Source organism: Macaca fascicularis, chromosome 3 (genome assembly GCF_037993035.2).
Source record: "Macaca fascicularis isolate 582-1 chromosome 3, T2T-MFA8v1.1".
Lineage (NCBI taxonomy): Eukaryota > Metazoa > Chordata > Mammalia > Primates > Cercopithecidae > Macaca > Macaca fascicularis.
In genome coordinates this window covers 36,511,526-36,532,539 of record NC_088377.1, presented here as the reverse complement: position 1 = coordinate 36,532,539, position 21,014 = coordinate 36,511,526, and the positions used below count along the sequence as shown (strand labels likewise).

Here is a 21,014-nt window from a genome sequence, read left to right as displayed (position 1 = left end):
AATTCACTTAGGATTATGGCCTCCAACTGCATCCATGTTGCTGCAATGGACATGATTTTGTTCCTTTTTATGGCTGTATAGTAATCCATGGTATATATATGCCACATTTTCTATATCTAGTCCACCGTTGATGGGCACATAGGTTGATTCTATGTCTTTGCTTTGTGACTAGCACTGCCATGAACATAAGGGCATGGGTGTCTTGGTAGAATGATTCGTTTTCCTTTGTGTAGACACCTACTTGTGGGATTGCTGCGTCAAGTGGTAGTTCAATTTTTATTTATTTGAGGAATCTTAAGGAGGCAATTTTAAATAAGATCATAAGGGTGGGAGCCTAATCCCACAGCACTGGGGTCCTTGTAAGAGGAAGAAGAGACACCAGGTTCACATGCATGGAAGTAAAGGCCATTTGAGGACACAGCCAGGAGGTGGCCACCTACAAGGCAGGGAGAAGGGCCTCACCAGAAACTAACCCTCCTGGCACCCTGATCTCAGACTTCCAGTGTCTGGCACTGTGAGAAAGTGAATTTCTGTTGCTTTGGCCACCCAGTCTGTGGTATTTTGTTAAGACAGGCTGAACAGACCAGCACCGTTACCAACAGATAACCAAACGCTTTTAATGGGGCATCTTTAAACGTTTTTGAAGACTTCTGAGCCGCTGTCTGGCAAGGCAGTCCTATGTACAGCCCATTCCAGTTCAAGCTTCTAAAAGCATCTTTTCTCATCTGTAAACGGCGCTACGTATTGAGACCTCGTTTTCCGGAAACGATCTACTCCACGCTCCGCAACACACACACACAGATCCCTGGAGCTCGCAACTCCTCTATTAGAAATAGCGATTTCCACTGTTCGGAACAGGTGTTCATAGAAAAGGTGACACCTTCAACACAGCCAGGCACTGAAACCCTAGCAGGAGGATTTAGAGGCCACCAGCCCTGCCTCGGGGTCAGACATGCGTGAGTGAACGGGGCTGGGCCAGTCCCTGCTATGTGACCTTGGGCAGGAATCCAGGGCTCAGGGCCTGACTGTGAACAGGAACGCCTGCATCCCAGGTGAGGTGTGGATGCGTTCCACCTGGAGAAGGCAGCTGCTCACCGTGTGTGTCAGCTCTTTGTGCCATTCCTGAAAGCAGAGTTTGATGGGACAAGATTTTTTAAAATATAAGGACCTTGGCCGGGCCCGGTGGCTCATGCCTGTAATCCCAGCACTTTGGGAGGCCGAGGCGGGCAGATCACGAGGTCAGGAGATCGAGACCATCCTGTCTAACATGGTGAAACCCCGTCTCTACTGAAAATACAAAAAGTTATCTGGGCATGTTGGCGGCCGCCTGTAGTCCCAGCTACTCGGGAGGCTGAGGCAGGAGAATGGCGTGAACCCGGGAGGCAGAGCTTGCAGTGAGCCGAGATCGCACCACTGCACTCCAGCCTGGGCGACAGAGCAAGACTCCATCTCAAAAAAAAAAGAAAAGAAAAGAAAAGAAAATACAAGGACCCTGGGCATTTAGTGACCTAGAATGGAGACACCTCCAGACAAGGAGGCAGGGGCAGGAGCTTTGTGGGGTGTGGCAGGGACAGGTTTACCGAGAGCCAGTTCGCATCAAAACCCACAGGATGTTTCCCCTGCTGAGGATCAATTACCCATCCTGCTAAAGGTTAATTCTTCTGCAGAGAAAGCCAAATGGCCCAGACTCCTTGGTGCAGGAAAAGCAAAGGCAATTAAAAGCAGCTCCGACCTGGAGCACGGGGCCCACCTTCTGCTCCGTTCCTGGATATGAGCTTCCCTCTGGTGAGTCCCCCTCCTCTCTCTCCCGTAGACTTCGCACGTGTCACGGGTGTGTTCTCGAAGCTTTTCGGCATCTTCAAATTTTAGTGATATCTCTGGGTGGATCAGATGCCAGGGTGGTCACTAGAAATGCACTTTCTTCCCAAGAACCCCCAGAAATGCCTTCTCCATCTCTCCTCTGGTGGGATCATGGCCCCGCACACACACACACATCGTGCTCTTTCGAATTCTAATTCATGAGCTACTTTTCCATGGCCTGGGCCTCCATGTCCCAAACCCACACATGAACTGTTGAAGTTCCCCCTGAAAGACCCATGCCCTGTGCTCAGTTTTCACCTTCACCGAAACTTGCCTGTACTTGGCCAGAGCATGGACTGCAGTGGAGGGAATAATGTCTCCCAGATTTCCTGCCCATCTGGAACCTCGGAGTGTGGCCTTACTTGGAAATGGGGTCTCTGTACATGGGATTAGTTAAGTTAAAAGCAGATTATACTGGATAAGGAGGTGGTGGCTGAATCTAATGACTGGCCTCCTTACAAAGAGGAGAACGAGAGGAGAGAGAGAGACAGACTGGCCAGGCCTGGTGGCTCACACCTGTAATCAAAACACTTTGGGAGGCCAAGGTGGGAGGATCACTTGAGTCCAGGAGTTCAAGATCAGCCTGAACAACACGGCAAGACCTCATCTCTACCCCCCTCAAAAAATTTTTTTGATTAGCTGGGCATGGTGGCATGCACCTGTAGTCTCAGCTACTTAGGAGGCTGAGGTGAGAGGATCACTTGAGCCTGGGAGGTCAAGGCTGCAGTAAGCCATGTTTATGCCACTGTACTCCGGCTGGACAACAGAGTGAGACCCTGTCCCTAAATAAATACATATTTTTAAAAAAAAGAAATAGGCCGGGCACGGTGGCTCAAGCCTGTAATCCCAGTACATTGGGAGGCCGAGATGGGTGGATCACGAGGTCAGGAGATCGAGACCATCCTGGCTAACACGGTGAAACCCCGTCTCTACTAAAAAATACAAAAAACTAGCCGGGCGAGGTGGCGGGCGCTATAGTCACAGCTACTTGGGAGGCTGAGGCAGGAGAATGGCGTGAACCCGGGAGGCGGAGCTTGCAGTGAGCTGAGATACGGCCACTGCACTCCAGCCTGGGCGACAGAGCGAGACTCCGTCTCAAAAAAAAAAAAAAAAAAAAGAAATAAAAAGAAGAGAGGCCGTGCAGAGATGCACAGGGAAAGCCGTGTGACAACAGAGGCAGAGACTGGAGTGCAGTATCTACAAGTCAAGAAATGCCAGGGATCATCAGAAATCACTAGAATCCGGGAAAGAGGCTTGGAACAGACTCTCCCTCTGACCTTTCAGAAGGAGCCCATCTGGCCGACACCCTGATTTTGAACTTCTAGCCTCCAGAACTGTGAGAGAATACATTTCCATTGTTTTAAGCTGCTCATTTTGTGTTAATTTTTTACTACAGCTCTAGGAAACAGACACAGATGTTGTCTAACTTAGCCATCCCCCATCACCCGTGTGCATGGGGATCACAGGCGCAAACAACACCAAGGGCCCAGTGGGACCTGGTTTATTCCCAGAGCATCTGCTGGAATTCTACCCCCTCCCCAACCCACTGAGCTATGATTTCAGATTTCAAGAGTGTGTGCATGTGTATAGCAGCACAATTCGAAATTGCAAAAATATGGAACCAGCCCAAATGTCCATCAGTCAACAAGTGGATAAAAATCTGTGGTTTGTGTATATGTGTGTGTGTATATACATATGATGGAATACTACTCAGCCATAAAAGGATATGAATTAATGGCATTCGCAGGGCCCTGGATGAGATTGGAGACTATTATTCTATGTGAAGTAACTCAGGAATGGAAAACCAAACATCATATGTTCTGGCTCATAAGTGGGAGTTAAGCTAAGAGGATGCAAGTGGATTTTTGCAAATGGACACAGTGGATTCTGGGGACTTAGTGGGGAAAAGGTGGGAGGAGGAGAGGGATAAAGGGTAACATATTGGGTTCAGTGTATACTGCTTGGGTGATGAATACACCAAAATCTCACAAATCACCACTAAAGAACTTATTCATGTAACCCAATACCACCTGTACCCCCAAAAACCCATGGACATAAAAAATTAAAATTAAAAATAAAATAAAAGGTTTCAGGGGTATGTAAGCACAATATTGTATTGGAGGGATCACTTCAAATCCATTCTCATTTTTTTCTAAATTGAGATGTAATTTGTATGCCATGAAATGCACAAATCTTAAGTGCACGGTAGACAGGTTAACCATTTTTGACAAACGTAACCCATAATCCGTCAAGATACAGAACATCTTCAGTGCTCTCAAGAGGCTCCTCGTGCCCCTCCTGCTCAGTTTCCATCCTCCGCACCAGAAGCTGTTGGGATAATCACCGTTCTGGTTTCTCTCACTTTGGGTAGCTTTGTCTGTCCGGGGGCTTCACATACCTGGAATCACACAGTATGTACCTGTTTGTGTCTGACTTCTTTCACTCTTCATGTCTTCGGAATCTCCCATGTTGTTGCATGTCTCTTTCCTGTTTATTTTGTTTTTATTACCACAATTTGTTTATCCTTCCTCCTGTTGGGTAACTGGGGTGGTTTTCAACTCGAGGCTATTGTGAATGGAGTTGTTATCAGTCTACCCACATACAAATCTTTGTGTGGATGTATTTTCGTATTCCTTGAGTAAATACATAGGGCCCTGGGTCCTAGAACCCTAGGTATTTGCTAAGTCATCAGAATAGGTATATGTTTAACTTACCAAACCATTTTCTAAAGTGGTTGTCCTATTTTACACCCCCACCAGATATGGATGAGAGTTCCAGACCAGGCATGGTGGCTTATGACTGTAATCCTAGCACTTTTTGAGAGGTCGAGGCAGGAGGATTGCCTGAGCTCAGCCTGGTCAACTTGGTGAAACCCTGTCTCTACAAAAATATACAAAAATTAGCTGGATGTGGTGATATGTGCCTATAATCCCAGCTACTTGGGAGGCCGAAGCAGGAATATCACTTGAGCCAAGAGTTTGAGGCTGTAGTGAACTATAATTGCACCACTTCACTCCAGCCTGGGCAACACTGCAAAACCCTGTCTCAGAAAAAAACTAAAATAAAATAAAAACACCAAAAACCAGTATTAAAGAATCTTCCAATCAATGAACATGATATATCTCTCCGTTTGACTTAGGGCTTCCTTAATTTTTCTTAGCAATGCTTTGTAGTTTTCGATTCAGACACTTTACAAAGCTTTCCTTATCTTAAATCCTAAGTGTGTTATGTTTCTGGATATTAGGGTTTTTGGTTTTCATATATTGACCTTCTGTGACTTTGCTAATTTAGCAAATAATTATTAATCATTGTTAATTGATTATTATTAATTCTAGCAGATTTTTCTTTTCTTTTCTTTTCTTTTTTTTTTTTTTTTTTTTTGAGATGGAGTCTCCCTCTGCGCCCAGTCTGGAGTGCAGTGGCTGGATCTCAGCTCACTGCAAGCTGCGCCTCCCGGGTTTACGCCATTCTCCTGCCTCAGCCTCCCAAGTAGCTGGGACTACAGGCGCCCGCCAGGTCGCCCGGCTAGTTTTTTGTATTTTTTAGTAGAGACGGGGTTTCACCGTGTTAGCCAGGATGGTCTCGATCTCCTGACCTCGTGATCCGCCCATCTCGGCCTCCCAAAGTGCTGGGATTACAGGCTTGAGCCACCGCGCCCGGCCAATTCTAGCAGATTTTTCTGTAGATTACTTTGGATTTCTTTCAGACAATCATGTTTTCTGCAAGTAATGGCAGCTTTACCTCTTCCTTTCCAGTCTTCGTCCCTTTTTTTTTTTTTTTGAGATGGAGTCTCGCTCTGTAGTCCAGGCTGGAGTGCAGTGGCATGATCTCGGCTCAGTGCAAGCTCCGCCTCCCAGGTTCACACCGTTGTCCTGCCTCAGCCTCCTGAGTAGCTGGGACTACAGGCACCCACCACCACACCCGGCTAATTTTTTTTGTATTTTCAGTAGAGATGGGGTTTCACCGTGTTAGCCAGGATGGTCTTGATCTCCTGACCTCGTGATCTGTCTGCCTCAGCCTCCCAAAGTGCTGGGATTACAGGCATGAGCCGCTGTGCCCGGCTGTCCCTTTTATTTTCTGTCTTGTTGGATTAACTAGAAACTTCAGCACAATATTGAATAGAAGTGGTCAGTATGAATATCCTTGCTTTGGTCCCAGTCTTTGGGGAACAGCCTCTTCTATTCTAACTTGGGGGAGTTTTTAATATAAATGGATGCTGAAATTTGCCCAGTGACTTTTCTGCATAGATTGAAGTAATCAGATGATTTTTCCCTTCTTTATTCTCTTAATATGGTGATTTACATTCGTTTATTTTTTTTTTCTTTGAGATGCAGTCTCACCCTGTCACCCAGGCTGAAGTGCAGTGGCACAATCTCGGCTCACTGCAACTTCTGCCTCCCAGGTTCAAGCAATTCTCTGCCTTAGCCCCCTGAGTAACTGGGATTACAGGCACACACCACCACACCTGGCTAATTTTTGTATTTTTAGTAGAGACGGGGTTTCACCATGTTGGTCAGGCTGGTCTTGAACTTCTGACCTCGTGATCCACCTATCTCTGCCTCCCAAAGTACTGGGATTATAGGCGTGAGCCACCACACCCAGCCACATTGGTTGATTTTTGAATGTTGAATGGACTAGCATTCCTGGAATAAACCTCACTTGTTCATGATGTGTTATCCTCTCTATATATTTTTGAAGTTGTTGCTAATTCCATTAAGGATTTTTGTATCTATGTTCATGAAGGATGCTCGTGCCTAGTTTTCTATTCCTGTAATGCTTTTGTCTGATTCTGGAATCAGCATAATATTGGCCACATAAAATGAGGTGGGAAGTGTTGCTTCTTCCTCTGTTTTCTGAAAGTGTTTATGTAAGATTGGTGTTATTTCTTCCTTAAATGTTTGACAGAATTCACCAGTGAAGCTGTATGAGTCTGGAATTTTCTTTGTGGGAGAGTTTCTGATGATGACTTCAACTTTTCCAATAGATATAGGGCTAATTCAGACTGTCTATTTCTTCTTAAGTCAATTTTAGGAATGTATATCTTTTGAGTAATTTATGTTCTTATCATTTATATTATAGAATTGTGGGCATAATGTTTTAAAAATAATATTCCTAATATATTTTTAATGTCTGTTGCATTGGTAGTGATAGCTCCTCTTTCATTTCTGATATTGGTCATTTTGTTTTTTCTCTTTTTTTGTTAGTGTATAACTAGAGGTTTATCCATTTCGTTGCTCTTTTTAAAGACCCAGCTTTTGGTTTTCTAGACTGTTTTTAAGCTTTATTTTTCCATTCTTATCTTTATTTTCATTATTTTCTTTCCTCTTCTTTCTTTCTTTTTTTTTTTTTTTTTTTTTTTGTTGTTGTTGTTGTTGTTCTGGGGGTTTTGTTGTTGTCATTGTTGTTATTTTGTTTTGTTTTGTTTTGAGACAAGGTCTCACTGTCACCCAGGCTGGATTGCAGTGGTGCAATCATAGCTCACTCCAGCCTCAAGCTCCTGGACTCAAGTGATCCTCCCACCTCATTCTCTGAAGTACCTGGGCCCACAGGTGCACACCACCATGCCTGGCTAATTTTTTATTTTTATTTTTATAGCAATGAGGTCTCACAGTGTAAATCTCACAGATTTACACTGGTTGATTTTTTGATCTTGAACTCCTGGCATCAAGTGATCCTCCTGCCTCAGCCTCCCAAGGTGCTGAGATTACAGGCATGAACCACCCCTCCCAGCCTGGCTTCTTAATGCAGAAACTTAGAACATTAATTTTAAATTATTCTTCTTTTCTGATATGATCATTTAAAGTTATAACATCCCTCCTAAGCATTGCTTTAGCAGCATTCCACACATTTTGATGTTTTGTTTTTATTTCCATTCAGTTCAGAACATCTTCAAATGTTTCTTTTGGTTTCTTCTTTAATCAATGGGTTATTTAGGACTGTGCCATTTCATTTCCAAACATCTAGAAAATTTCTAGGTTCCTTTTTATTGTAAGTTTCTACTTTAGTTCCATTGTGACAGAGAACACATTCTATATAATTTTAGTCCTTTTAAAGTTGTGACTTGTTTTATAGACTGATAAAAGATTTTGGTGAATGTTCCACATACACTTGAAAAGAGTATGTATGGCTGAGTGCAGTAGCTCGCACCTGTAATCCCAGCACTTTGGGAGGCCGAGGCAGGCGAATCATGAGGTCAGGAGTTCGAGATCAGCCTGGCCAACATGGTGAAACCCTGTCTCTACTAAAAATACAAAAAATTAGCTGGGCGTGGTGGCGGGCACCTGTAATCCCAGCTACTCGGGAGGCTGAAACAGGAGAATCACTTGAACCCGGAAGGCGGAGGTTGCAGTGAGCTGAGATCGTGCCACTGCACTCCAGCCCGGGTGACAGTGCGACACTCAGTCTCCCAAAAAAAGAAGAGTATGTATTCTGCAGCTGTTAACTGTAGTGTTTTATAAACATCAATTAGGTCAGGTTGGTTGATAGTATTATTCAAATCTTCTGTAGCCTTCATTTTTATCTATTGGCTCCAACAATTAGTGAAAAAAGGACTGTTGAAATCAACTACCATCATTGTGGATTTTGTCCAAGTCCCCTTTCAGTTTTCTTTCTTTTGGCCTCACATGTTTTGAAGCTTTAGAATTGGTGCATACACATTTAAGAGTGTTGTATCTTCTTGATGAATTGACTCTATTTTCATTATGAAATGTCCCTCTTTATCCCTAGAAATACACCTCTTCCTGAAATCTACTCTTCTGATATTAATATCTTTTGCCATTTCAGTTTTTATGAATAGTGTTTCCATCTTTTTACTGTTACCTTCTCTATGTCTTTATATTTAAAGTGTGTCTCTTATCGACGGCATAGAATTGTATCATCTTTAATCCACCCCGATCACCTCTTTATTTTCATTGAAGTGTTCAGTTCTTTAAAAATCAGCCAGGCATGGTGGTGGGTGCCTGTAATCCCAGCTGCTCAGGATGCTGAAGCGTGAGAATCACGTGAACCTGGGAGGCAGAGGTTGCAGGGGACCAAGATTGCGCCACTGCACTCCGGGCTGGGCAACAGAGCAAGACTCCATCTCAAAAAAAAAAAACCACCAACAACAAAGCGGATCAGATGAGATGCCGCAGTGTTGGCAGGGCTTACCACATGGATTTATTACATCTTCCATCAGGGTCTGTCCTGAGCTAGCTGTCAGGCAATGCCTGCCAACAGGTGTTTCAAATGCCTGTCCCATTTTATAACCATTGAATACTCCCACCGTGACTAGTAACCTGTTCCTTTCCACACTGCTCACGACTGATCTGAATTTATTAGGAAGTGGGTGTTACACAAGGTTGGCCATGAGGTGGGATATGTGGAGGGTCAGATTCACTGGGCATCCTGTCCCCAAAGAAGACTTCAAGTACACCGATAAAAACTTGTATGAAATATTATTTGATTTTTAAATATTTAACTTGTTTGGGTTTTTTAAAGATTTTTTAAAATTTTCTATCACGTTTGGGATACTAGTTGTTTTTAGTTACATGGACGAATTCTATAGTAGGAAATTTTGAGATTTTGGTGCACCTGTCACCTGAGCAGCATATACCCTACCCAATGTGTAACCTTGTATCCCTCACCCCCTGCCACCCTCCTCCCCCGAATCCCCAGAGTCCATTATATCATATCACTATATGATAGTGATAAAGGAGAAAAAAAGGAGAGAAAAAAAGGAGAGAAAAAAAGGAGAGAAAAAAAAGGAGAGAAAAAGGAGAGAAAAAAAAAAAGTCCGAGTTTGAAGGTCCGAAAACAAGGGAGTCCATGGTGTAAGTCCCAGAGTTCGAAGGCCCAGAACCAAGAGCTCCAGTGTCAGAGGGCAGGAGAAGACGGATGTCCCAGCTCAAGAGGAGAATTTTTCCTTCCTGGGACTGGCGGTTCTATCAGGGTCCTTGACAGATTGGATGGCGCCCACTCACACTGGGGAGGGCGGATCTTCTTAACTCAGTGTACTGATTCAAATGCTGAGCTCCTCCAGAAGCATCCTCACTGCCACACCCAGATGTTTTACCAGCTCTCTGGACATCCCTTAGCCCAGTCAGGTGGACACATAAAATTAACCATCACATGGAGTGCACAGCTGCTGTGCCCAGAGCTTCCTGGAGACCCAAGGAGGGGACATCTGAGCCACATCCAACTCTGCCTGAACGAGCAGCCCCTCCTTGTCCTTCCAGGCCAGAGGCTGCCCCTCTGCAGCGGGGCCCATGTGGCCCTAGAAAGGGCCCAGTGAGGGGCAGCAGGAGAGGAAGGGTTAACCTGGCAGTGGGTTAACCTGCAGGTGTTCACGTTCCCTCCGCCTCTCCAGGCTGACTTCCACGGCGACTTCATTAGCAGCAGGCTGCTAATTAAATTTCATATTTATGATCAGAAAATAAAATCACTGGACCTTTTTGAAATAGGATTTTATGAGTGTTGGCTCAGGCAGCTGAATCAGCAGTGAAGGGCCTGCCTGTTTGGAACTACAGCTTCAAGGCGGAGATAAAGAAAACAAATAGTGCCAGGGAGGAGGTGGGATCCTGAGTGCTTGGACAGGCCTAGGTCTGAACTGCTTTGGGGTCCTCGGAAGGACAGACCTGGCTCCACTGGAGAAGCAGCATTAGGAAAGAGGGCTCCTGGCCAGGCGCGGTGGCTCACGCCTGTTATCCCAGCACTTTGGGAGGCTGAGGCGGGTGGATCACCTGAGGTTGGGAGTTTGAGACCAGCCTGGCCAACATGGTGAAACCCCATCTCTACTAAAAATACAAAAATTAGCTGAGCGTGGTGGTGCACACCTGTCATCTCAGCTACTCAGGAGGCTGAGGTGGGAGAAATTGCTTGAACCCAGGAGGCAGAGGTTGCAGTGAGCCAAGATTGTACCACTGCACTCCAGCCTGGGCAACAAAGTGAGACTCTGTCTCCAAAAAAAAAAAAAAAAAAAAAAGGAAAGAGGGCTGCCTCCCAGCCCCCTTGTTAAGGCTCAAGAGTCCAGGCTGGGGCTCAAACCTCAAAACCCCTAAGTCCATATCAGGTCGGCCCCATCTCCAGGGTCACCAGGTTCCTCTGGGGCAGACTTATTGGCAGAACCACCTGTTTTGTATTTTCTGTTTCTTGCCATGCTAGAAAAAATCACCCCTCACCCACAAGCTCAGGCTCCCACCTCCCGTGGCGTGCGTACCGGAAGCTCTCAGATGCCACTTCCTTTTTGTGTGTGACTTAGTTACTGCCACCTCCTCCGAGGAGTCCCTTTCCTCTGTGGCCTCAGGTGACCCCTCTTCTCCGTGTTGCCCGTGGGGGGACTCAGCTCCTTCTGCCCATGGCACCGGTGATCCTTGCCGTGCTCCCTGGAGCAGCCCAGTAGGAATCTTCTCACCCTCTCACGGGGAAATGGGAATCAAGCCTGAATTCCACTAGCCATGTTTTGGTCTCTCCAATGGGGTGTGTTCCAGAATCCAAAGTTGGAAGGGACTTTTACCTCCAAGGGGTCTGGCCCCACCTTTGAAGGTGCTGACATCTTTTCCCCCCCGAAATTGCCAACTCCATATTGAATCAGCTTTCTTCCGACTCTTTGGTGGGTTTCAGCCTCCCGATATCATCATCACTGTCTCTCCTGCCTAAGCCGGGAAGGATGAGGTCAACATCCCCTCCGCTCCTACGCAAGTGAACACCGGTTTCTCAGTCCTTGCGTCCCGGCCCTGTGCAACAGCACCCAAATCTACTATCTTAGCCGGCTTCCTCCCTATTTCCCAGCCTATACCCATCGCAAGAATTCTTGCTGTTCCCCTTCTTTTCTTCCAAAAACTTGAGGTGTAATCAGTGAGCTGCACGGATCTTCCCAGCCTTCCCAGAAAGGCTAGTGCTGGAATGATCAGAGAGCAGAGGTGTGAGGAGATCAGGGTCAGTCCCTGCTGCTCCCCTAATTCTCCATGGCAGCCCTGGGGTGGGGACACTATGTCTTCCTCCCCCAGACAGTCCTTCTCCAGGGTGTTTACTCAAAAGAAATGACAACACGTCCACATGAAGATCTGTACGGGAAGGTCCCAGTCAAACAGGAAACAACCCACATGTCCAGCGAAAGATAACACAAGTCAAGAAAATGTGGGAGTTGCATCGATGGGACACTGCCCAGTGACAAACAGGAACGCGAGACTGACACCGGCCTCACAACACTGCGTGAAAGGATCCAGACCCTAAAGAAGATGGATGCCCCAGGTCAAGAGGGCAAATTCTTCCTTCCTCCGACTTTCTGTTCTCTCAGGGGTCCTCGGCAGATTGGATGACACCCGCCCACACTGGGGAGGATGGGTCTTCTTGATTCAGTCCACTGATTCAAAGGCTGAGAAACAGCCTCACCAACACACTCAGAAATGTTTTACCAGCTATCTGGGCATCCCTTAGCCCAGTCAAGTTGACAAAGAAAATTAAGCATCGCGCAGAGTACGCAGCTGCGGTGCCCAGAGCTTCCTGGATACCTAAGGAGGGGACGTCTGAGTAGAACCGCACATTATTCTATTCTCCTAAGGTTCAAGAAAAGGCAAAGCTGATGGAAATCACAGGAGCGTTTGCCTTTGGGGCCACAGGGGGATGGAAAGGGCCATGGAGAACTTCTTAGTGGCGGCCACCGTACTCTGTATCACAATTGAGGTCTTAGTTGCATGGTCGTCTTCCTAACTCATTGAATTTAGTTGCGTGGGCATCTTCCTAACTCATTGAATTGTGTACTGAAGATCCGTGCAGCTCACTGATTGCACTTCAATTTTCTGGAAGAAAAGGGGAACAGCGAGTATTCTTGCGATCGGTATAGGCTGGGAAATAGGGGGGAAGCCGGCTCTGATAGCAGATTTGGGTGCTGTTGCACAGGGCCAGGAAGCAATGGCCAAGAAACTGGTGTTCGCTTGTATAGGAGTGGAGGGGATGTTGACAGCTTTGGGGAAGGAATTGGTCACCTGCCTCCACAGGACGCTGGGGTGGGCGATGTTCACACATTGCCTCCATTCATTCCCACAACTCTGGTTGCCCCCATTCCCTGGTGAAGACACAATGTTCCAGTCCATCTGCCCCCCCAGGCATCTATACCACAGGGCCTCCCAGGGGAATGAAGTGGTCAGAGCTCTGCAGGCAGCCTGCCATGCAAAGACAAGACACAGGTTGTCAGAGGGGGTTAGGGTTCAAAGTGGATCCCGGGTAGGGGCAGCAGATGGGGGAGTCCAAAGTACTTTGGGCTCCACACCCACTAACAAACTTCAGAGAGACAGAGGAGGAAAGGGTATGTATCACGGATGCATGCTCATAGAAGAGTGTTCCCTGGCATGTCCGAGGCTCCGCACTTCCTGATGGCCAGTCTTCCTCCTCTGTGGAGGAAGCCAGAGGGGTCCCCTGGGTGAGGTCTGGGGTGGCCCGGGGCCCAGTGGGGAGAGCAGAGCAGAGGTACGAACAATGACTGACGATGCCGGGTTCCCACCCTGTCCCCCCGCCCCACCGCCCTCCTGGCCCTGATGACAGACGCACCCTGTTCCCTGCAATTCCTGCCTGCCCTGCATGGCATGGGTCCCTTTCTGCTCTCCCAGCCTCCCCCGCTCCCATGAGTGGAAAGTCACCCACAGATTCTGCTCAGAACAAAAAAAAAAGAGGGAAGTAAGGCAGCCCCCCCCCAGCCCCGACTTCTGCCCCTGCTAAAAATAGAGGTGGCATCTGAGTGGGGCGTCGGTGTGGGCTTCCGGGGGAGGTGGCTGCTCTCCCGCAGCCTTGGTGTTTTCTGGGGAATCAACAGGAGAGAATTTGAGAGGAACACGAGGGACCCCCAGGACCCAGCTAGCTCACCACCGCGTGAGTACGTTTCCCAACGGGCAGGTCCCCTGACTGAGGCCCGCGGGTGCAGCACTGGTGAAGCCCTGTCCCTGGGCGGCTGCCGTGGGACCCCCTCTCCCCAGCACCTGGCCCCCTTGTCCTGTCCATGCCCATTTGTTTTCATGGCTTCATGCACGCCTCTTTGCATCTCCTAATTTCCTAAACCGGATGTGCAATCCCAGCAGCAGGTGCTAGGGCGACCGTCTCATGCCGTGGCTTGGATTGCACAGAGTTCCGTGGATTCAGCTCCCAGACGCTCTCCACACGTGCCCGGTGACCCACACGGGTCAGGATGCTCCCGTTGTCATGTGGCACTGGGTCTTATTTTCTTCTGACTGGAACGGTGCCAGGGGCCGAGGAGTGGGGTTCAGTGTACAGAGTGTGCCTCGAGGCCTGAGATGCCCGTGGCCCCAGCCGGTGGAGAGGAAATGTGTACAGGGTCTGTTTCCAAAACGTGAGGCCTTGCAGCCTGGCCCTCTCTGGGTCTGGGAAGGGTTCGTGTTTCCCAACGTCAACCCCGCAAGCACCTTCCAGATGGTTCCTCTGGGATCTCTTGAGATTGCAAATGCTAAGAAATGAGCCTGTGGCTCGCTGGTGTCCACCAGGGCACCCAAGGCCCAGGCCCTGCCCACAAACACTGGAGGACAAACCAGGCGATTATGGGGCAAGGAGCTTCCCAAAGAGACAGTAGGACTGAGGACCCCAAAGGGGAAGTTCCCCTCCCTCTGGGATCCCTGAAAGGGATCCGAGTAGATTCCTCAATTCCTGGTGAAACACTTCGGGAATTTCTTAAGTCCTGCGGGTTTGAAGACCCTCGGCAGCCCCTTAGTAACTTTTGCTTACGGGAGACTATGGCCTTTTGGGGGCTTCGCTGACTTAAGTGGTTTGAAAATGTTAGCTGGTCCTCAGAGGCCTCCTTTAAAACGTGAAACAGAATGATAGGCTCTTGCTGTCTCTAGTTCATGCACTATGTAATGTCCCTCTAACAGCCATGGGTGCGGAGATTTGGGGGTGACCCCCAGCCGCCACTGACTGGCGAGTGGAGCCTCACCTGCAACACTGTCCTGTCACCTTAAAGCCTGCCTTCCTAAGTGGGCTCCTTCAGAGCTCCCTGCATACAGGGAAGAAGAGACCAATGATCAGAGAGCAGCCAGTCACCCCCTCTCCGCTGCTAAGGAAACACATTCGTAACAGCCTCACGTCCATACCGATCGACCGTTTCTGGGTGCAGTTTTGACGGGTGCCTTATTTCATTATTGGGGGTTGTATCCTTTGGCGCAAACGTAAGAAAGACTTCCCTGTTTGCATCTCATTTGTCATCTCGCACTTACATGACGGGAGGGTACAGAGGATGTCTGCGCCTGCAGAATCCCAGGGTCCTCTCGCTGTTGCTGGGGAACGTATTTCCGTCACCGCTGGGGTGGGGGAGGCATAAGCCATTGGAAAAACGTGGTCTCACGTTTGCTGGTCTTGGATTATAGTAGAGAGAGTGAAAAGAAATGGCCACCGCAGGCTCCAAGCCTGACAAATTTATTTAAAGACATTTTTACACAATAGAGGCATTAAAAGAGAGGGTGGGGGCACACCACAGGAGTCTGCCCCCTTAGAAGAAGAAAAATCGGTGCATTTCGAGATGTGTTTGGCTCATCTTACCTTGCATGGATAGGCGGAAAGTGTGAATCTGAGTATTTTTAAGTTTCAAGATCACTGGTGGGTTGGAAACAGGTGAGCCGGCCTCCGGGAAATTACTCAAATTCTTGAACAAGTTGCCTGCAGTCCCGGGAGCTCTCAGGAGAAGGAACGTGACCTGAGATGGTTGCAGCACCCCCACCCCCTGGCCGGACCGCCCTCTCACTTTCTCACCCTGTACCCGGTGCCTGCGCCACCCCCACCATCTCCTTCCTCCGAGTTGCCGTTCTTCATTTCTCTTTCCTTTTCTCAGCTCTGCACCTGTGGGTACAACGTAAAACCCTGACTTCTTGTTCCCTTTTCTGTCACAAGGCCCCGGTCCCGCCGTCCCCTCTTCTCCCACTCACCTCACCATCTTTCTCCGCCTCTGCTTCTATCTTGTCTTTTCCTTGACCCAGCGTCCTGTAAGTGCAGATCACAAGGTCAGGAGATCAAGACCATCCTGGCCAACATGGTGAAACCCCATCTCTGCTAAAAATACAAAAATTAGGACATGGTGGCGGGTGCCTGTAGTCCCAGCTACTCGGGAGGCTGAGGCAGGAGAATCACTTGAGCCCAGGAGGCGGAGCTTGCAGTGAGCCGAGATCACACCATTACACTTGCAGTGAGCCGAGATCGCACCATTGCACTCCAGCCTGGCGACAGAGTAAGACTCTGTCTCAAAAAAAAAAAAGAATGCAGGGCTGGGCACGGTGGCTTATGCCTGTAATCCCAGCACTTTGGGAGGCCGAAGTGGGTGGATCACAAGGTCAGGAGATCGAGACCATCCTGGCCAACACGATGAAACCCTGTCTCTACTAAAAATACAAAAAAAAATTAGCCGGGCGTGGTGGCATGAACCTGTAATCCCAGCTACTCGGGAGGCTGAGGCAGGAGGATCACTTGAGCCCAGGAGGCAGAGGTTGTAGTGAGCCAAGATCATGCCACTGCACTCTAGCCTGGTGACAGAGCGAGACTCTGTCTCAAAAAAAATAAAAATAAAAAAAGTCATTCCTGCAATTCCCCCGTGAACTGTCGTCTCCCATGACAAGCACACGGCCTCCCCGCAGGGCTCAAGTCCCAGCTTCCCCATAACCTGTTTCATCCCTTGGTGTCCCCTCCCCCAGACTGGGAAGTCTCAGGTCTTCACCAGAGATGATCGTAGCTTCCTGCCCAGGCTGTTTGGGGCTTCGAGTCACTGAGGGTTTGGGGCCTGGCCCCTGCTCACCTAGGCTCAAAAAATTGTAGCTGTTTTTATTTTAGTTTAGTTTGGTTTTGAGACAGGGTCTTTCTCTGTCGCCCAGGCTAGAGTGCAATGGTGCGATCGTAGCTCACTGCAGCCTGAGACTCCTGGGTCAAGCAATCCTCCCGCCTCAGTCTCCTGAGTAGCTGAGACTATAGACGTGGCCCACATGCCTGCCTAATCTTTTTACTTTTTCCCGAGATGGGGTCTTGCTATGTTGCCCAGACTGGTCTCCGACTCCTGGGCTCAAGTAATCCTCCTGCCTCAGCCTCCCAAAGTGCTGGGACTACCGGCGTGAGCCACTGCACCCAGCCTGTTTCTATTTATTTATTGAGGTAAGATTCATATAACATAAAAGTCACCATTTTAAAAATCAATAATCTGGTGGTGTCTAGTACATTCACAATGCTATGCAACACCCACTTCTATCCAGCTCTAAGACACTTTCATCACCACAAAAGGAAACCTTGTCCTCATTGACACTCACTCCCTTCTCCATCTCTGCCTCCCCGCAGCCCCTGGTACCCGCCAGCCTGCCTTCTGTCTCTATGGATTTGCCTATTCTGGGCATTTCATCTAAATGGCATCTTATGATGTGTGGCGTTTTGTGTCTGGCTTCCTTCACTGAGCTCATCTGTGCCGTAGCAAGCAGCAGTGCTTCTTCATGCCTTTGTATGGATGAATAATATTCCATTCTATGGATAAGATGTCTTTTTTTTTTTTTTTTTTTTTTAGACAGTTTTACTCTGCTGCCCAGGATGGAGTGCAGTGGCGCAATCTCAGCTCACTACAACCTCTGCCTCCCGGGTTCAAGTGATTCTCCTGCCTCAGCCTCCCAAGTAACTGGGATTACAGGGGCCCGCCACAATGCCCAGCTAATTTCTATGGGGTTTTTGTTTGCTTGTTTGTTTGTTTGTTTGAGACGGAGTTTTGCTCTTGTCGCCCAGGCTGGAGTGCAGTAGTGCCATCTCGGCTCACTGCAACCTCTGCCTCCTGGGTTCAAGTGATTCTCCTGCCTCAGCCTCCCGGTAACTGGGATTGCAGGCACATGCCACCGCGACTGGCTAATATTTGTTATTGGTGTTTTTTGTTTTTTTTTTAGACGGAGTCTCACTCTCTCACCCAGGCTGGAGTGCAATGGCACGATCTCGGCTCACTGCAAACTCCGCCTCCTGGGTTCACTCCATTCTCCTGCCTCAGCCTCCCGAGTAGCTGGGACAACAGGCGCCCGCCACCACGCCTGGCTAATTTTTTTTATTTTTAACAGAGATGGGGTTTCACCGTGTTGGCCAGGCTGGTCTCGAACTCCTGACCTCAAGTGATACACCCATCTCCATCTCCCAAAGTTCTGGGATTACAGGCATGAGCCACTGCGCCTGGCCTGATGTCTTTTTTAAATGTCACTGGCACGAAGGGTTCAGGGCTTCAGGGACTGAGAAGGGAGCGGGGCAGAGAGAAAAGGGGATACCTTACTCAGCACCAAATGCAGCAAACAAAGCAGACTCCAAGTATCTCAGCCCCTCTCCCTCATCATCCCACAGGGCAGCTCTGTCTTATTGGTGAAGGTGGAGCTCCAAGCCAGGAGCAGCCCTTCCAGGAGGCCGGTTAGAGGAAAAGAGCAGCTTCAACCAGCCTTCCCGAGCTGCAGCTTGGCTCTGCTCCTGAGTACATTGTAACAATTAATTAGAGCCAGTCCTGAGTTATCTGGAGTAATAGGGGACCCGAATAACACAGAGCTAATTGAAACGTGGGCTGCAGGGGTGGCGGGAACAGAGAGGGCCCCATTCCATGAGAGAGCTATTTATTTTGTAGTTAATTATAAGTAAAGAGACCCTTTCTGAATCCTGCTGTCTCTCCATCTTTCTCCCTCTCAGATGCCCCACATTTAATTGGATGCACAAACCTATTTTGCTCCCAACATAGTGGTGCTCAATTAATGCGCTCTAACACAGGGGCTCCCCTGGCATCTCTTTGGCAGAATTCTCCGAGATAGGAAATCCGACTGGTTTGAATTCCATTTCTGTGCCCGCCTAACCTCAGATGGAGACACTCATTGTTATAATAATTGTAATAATAAGAGCGCCGGATATAGGCTTCATGCTTTATTCTTCTAGAAATGCCTCCTGTAAATGGTGATGTTACCATAAGACACACAGCAGAGGCCGGGCGTGGTGGCTCACGCCTATAATCCCAGCACTTTGGGAGGCCAAGGCAGGTGGATCACTTGAGGTCAGGAGTTCAAGACCAGCCTGGCCAACATGGTGAAACCCTGTCTCTACTAAAAATACAAAAATTAGCTGGGCGTGGTGGCATGCACCTGTAATCCCAGCTACTCAGGAGGCTGAGGCAGGAGAATCACTTGAACCCAGGAGGCAGAGGTTACAGTGAACCGAGATGGCGCCACTGCACTGCAGCTTGGGCGAACTTCATCTCAACAAAAAATCAAAAACAAAAGACACGTAGTAAAAGGCGAAATCAGACAAACCAGGAATCTGGAAACTGCCCCACTGGGTCGTCAGTTCCTGGGGATTGAGAGGTGGTGGGGCTACTCTTTGGAGGTCTCTCGAGAACCCTTTCCGGAATGGGCAAATGTGCTTCAATATTGAGAAGCTGCTTTTATTGTATTTTTATTGTATTTTATTGAGACAAGATCTTGCTCTGTCACCGAGGCTGGAGTGCAGTGGTGCAATCATGGTTTGCTGCAGCTTTAACCACCCGGGCTCAAGCGATCCTCCCGCCTCAGCCTCCTCAAGTAGCTGGGACTACAGGTGTGCACCACCACACCCAACTTGTTTTTGTATTTTTGGAAGAGACAGGGTCTCCCTGTGCTGCTCAGGCTGGTCTCAAACTCCTGGACTCAAGCTATCCACCCGCCTTGGCCTCCCAAAGTGCTGGGATTAGAGGTGTGAGCCACTGTACCTAGCCTGAGACACTTATTTTCCTGTCTGGTTAAGACTAAAAATCTCTATTGTGTTCTGAAGTTTTCCATCTCCAGCGTCTTAATTATTCATTTTCCTTCCCGGAAGCCCAGCCACAGCCTAGAGTAATCCTGGTGAGGTCACAGACTGCCCAAGCATGACCGTCTAAAACATGAGATGGGGGCTTCCCAGCTCTCCTGCACCATGGCGGTCTCCCCTCCGAGGCTGTCAATGTCCGCCTGCATGTCTAGCAAGTGGGTTTGGTTACTGAGACATTCTGTCGTCCTGCTCTCAGGTTGACTGAGTGCCCACTGCGTGCAGACACCCACTGCACAGAGATATTGTACCCTGGTTGTCCGGGAATGTGTCCTCTGAAGGTCAACTGGTAAAGAAGTTACCATCCACCCTTCATTCCCTTACACAATGAGAGAGTGACGAGTATCATCCCAAAAAATGATGACTGGTATGGGGTTATCAATATCCCACAAACATGACTGAACTCCAGAAACACCCCGGTGGACAGAATGGACTTTCTTGTTTTTGAGACAGGATCTGGCTCTGTCACCCAGGCTGAAGTCTAGTGATGCAATCACGGCTCACCGCAGCCTCCACCTCCTGGACCCAAGTGATCCTCCCACCTCAGTCTCCTGAGTAGCTGAGACCACAGGTGCATACCACCATGCCTGCCTACTTTTTTTTTTTTTTTTTGTAGAGACAAGGTCTCACTATGTTGCCCAGGCTGGTCTCAAACTCCCAGTCTCAAGTGATCCTCCTGCCTCAGCCTCCCAAATAGCTAGAACTACAGGCACATGCCACCACACCCAGCTAATTTTTTTATTTTTTTTGTAGAGATAGGGCCTCACTATGTTGCCCAAGCTGGTCTTGAACTCCTGGGCTCAAGCAATCCTCCCGCCTCAGCCTCCCAAAGTGCTGGGATTACAAGCACGAGCCATGGTGCCCAGCAGAATAGACTGGCTTTGATGGTGAAGAAGGCCCTTCGGAGTCTGGAAATTGCCCAGGGTGGGAGCAGGTGGCAGATATGTTTGTTGCTGCCATAACACTGATGTTTGGGGACACTGGCAAATGAAGAGCTCTCCTGGTGGGACATACGGCCAGCTGGCCTGTCGGCATTTCACCGGGTAAAGACAGTTTGCACCCTGCAGGTTAGAAATCAGAGGGCCATCTATGCTAGGCTTCTAACCCATAAGTGATAGGGAGTGCAAGATGGATTGGCACGTACCTCCAAACTGCAGGCACAGCGGAACCATCTAGGTGGGAACAGCAGGCACCGGGAAGCAGTCACGGTGAAAGCTCTCCCCACACGTGGGGAGGTAGAGGACTGATCAGCTGAAGAGAAGAAGCTGTAATGACTGAAAGAAAGCCAGCGTTTGGCCGCTGGACACCAATCACTTGATGAGTATGAAATGCCGATTTATAGAAGACACTTGCTAAGCCAGGGT

The 21,014-nt window shown here is 48.5% G+C and overlaps 1 protein-coding gene across 9 annotated transcripts in view; it reads left to right on the top strand.

Annotated features, from left to right (window-relative positions):
• The window catches only part of CARD11 (caspase recruitment domain family member 11), a 139,501-nt gene that overhangs the window by 48,956 nt on the left and 69,531 nt on the right, over window positions 1-21,014 (top strand). For 3 of the 9 annotated variants that reach the window (XR_012432171.1, XM_074034312.1, XM_065541577.2), the window contains exon 1: window positions 13,620-13,708. The exons of 5 other annotated variants lie outside the window; for them this stretch is intronic. The gene's annotated coding sequence lies outside the window, so the exon portion shown is untranslated. Of the gene's footprint in view, window positions 1-13,619; window positions 13,709-21,014 lie in introns of those variants that run through there. One more of the 9 variants, XM_065541576.2, reaches the window with a different exon arrangement.